Source organism: Mesoplodon mirus (genome assembly GCF_964341445.2).
Source record: "Mesoplodon mirus genome assembly, chromosome: 6".
NCBI classification, from domain to species: Eukaryota; Metazoa; Chordata; class Mammalia; order Artiodactyla; family Ziphiidae; genus Mesoplodon; species Mesoplodon mirus.
In genome coordinates this window covers 20,488,706-20,491,020 of record NC_138982.1, presented here as the reverse complement: position 1 = coordinate 20,491,020, position 2,315 = coordinate 20,488,706, and positions in this window count along the sequence as shown.

Here is a 2,315-nt window from a genome sequence, read left to right as displayed (position 1 = left end):
TCAACTGCTTGGTTTGCAAATATTTTCTCCCATTCTGAGGGTTGTCTTTTCGTCTTGTTTGTGGTTTTCTTTACTGAGAAAAAGCTTTTAAGTTTCATTAGGTCCCATTTGTTTATTTTTGTTTTTATTTCCCTTTCTCTAGGAGGTGGGTCAAAAAGGATCTTGCTGTGATTTATGTCATAGAGTGTTCTGCTTATGCTTTCCTCTAAGAGTTTTATAGTGTCTGGCCTTACATTTAGGTCTTTAAACCATTTTGAGTTTATTGTTGTGTATGGTGTTAGGGAGTGTTCTAATGTCATTCTTTTCCATGTAGCTGTCCAGTTTTCCCAGCACCACTTATTGAAGAGGCTGTCTTTTCTCCACTGTATATTCTTGCCTCTTTTATCAAAAATAAGGTGACCATAGTTGCGTGGGTTTATCTCTGGGCTTTCTATCCTGTTCCATTGATCTATATTTCTGTTTTTGTGCCAGTAACATACTGTCTTGATTACTGTAGCTTTGTAGTATATTCTGAAGTCTAGGATCCTGATTCCTCCAGCTCCGTTTCTCTTTCTCAAGATTGCTTTGGCTATTTGGGGTCATTTGTGTTTCCATACAAATTGTGAAATTTTTTATTCTAGGTCTGTGAAAAATGCCATTGATAGTTTGATAGGGGTTGCATTGAATCTGTACATTGCTTTGGGTAGTAGAGTCATTTTTACAATGTTGATTCTTCCAATCCAGGAGCATGGTATATCTCTCCATCCATTTGTACCACCTTTAATTTCTTTCATTAGTGTCTTATAGTTTTCTGCATACAGGTCTTTTGTCTCCTTAGGTAGGTTTATTCCTAGGTATTTTATTCTTTTTGTTGCAGTGGTAAATGGGAGTGTTTCCTTAATTTCTCTTTAAGATTTTACATCATTAGTGTGTAGGAATGCAAGAGATTTTGGTGTATTAATTTTGTATCCTGCTACTCTACCAAATTCATTGATTAGCTCTAGTAGTTTTCTGGTAGCATCTTGGGATTCTCTATGTATAGTATCATGTCATCTGCAAACAGTGACAAGCTCAGAGAATCTCAGGGAGGAGCCTGTGGTCTGATTACCCCAGGAGGGCTCCTTTAACAAGTAAGGCTTTTTTGTTGTTGTTGTTGTTATTGTTTTTACAAGAACATGAGAGAAGCCATAGTATGCCATCTTTATTTAAACTGTTCTTGACTTCTCTCCTAACTTGCAGTGTACCATCTCCACAGTCCTAAATTACAAAGATCACCAAGGATTGGGACTGCAATGCCTGCTTGTGCTATCTGGTCATCATTTGACATCTCACTTTAAGGCCTTGATTCAAGCACCTGACAACTTTGATGTTCTGTAGCACATAACACAGTATTGTCTGTCTCTAAAATAATGTCTTATGGAATAAATTGTGTAAGATTTAATTCCTATATGTCAAGAGTTTCATGACTGAAGTAGCACCCTTTTAACTTCCAGAGTAATACGTATAGCTCAACACACACACACACACACACACACACACACACATTACAATATGACATATGAGCCCACCTTCAGTTTTAGATTTGTGCCTGATATATTTTTATATTTGTTATTTGGTGGATTTTTAAATCCATCTGTGCAAAACATGAAAAGAAGAGCCTATTTTGAAAACTCTGTTGATAATTTAAATTGTTGAATTGTGTCAACCAATGTTTAGCAATTGGCAAATATTTTTCTAGAAAATATTTATTGAATGATAGACCAGCTAACATTAGATTTATTCATATTATTTTTACTTGCCAGGTTAATCAAGAAAGATATAGTCAATGAATTAAACATATGTTCATGTCTCAACTAGGTGCTTTACTTTCTTCTAAATAGTAAAATTATCCAGGTTTTTTTTTGTTTTTTTTTTGCTAACTGCACTGATATTCCTGAAAACATAGCAGTAACTGATATCATAAACATAGCAATAACCCCTTCACTGTATTTTTAGATCTCTATGTTGGGGATATATGTCTATCAAAATTTGGTAGCACTTTGACGTCACCCATGTAGAATCATGATCAAAACCAGAATTGTTCACCACCCATGTGTATGAATCAGCGTATCCTTGTTTACGCTGGGCTTGTAATCTGTCCGAGGCAATACAGGTACATATGCATCTCCACTCTCCTAAACATGCTTAGAAATGAGACTGAGAACAGTGAATGCTACAGTATGAACACTGACACCGACTTTAGTACCAAATTTAATAATTTAATACCAATTTAATAATTTAGTACCAAATTTAATTCAGTACCAATACTGAGTCTACTCCTAGTACTAATATTTACT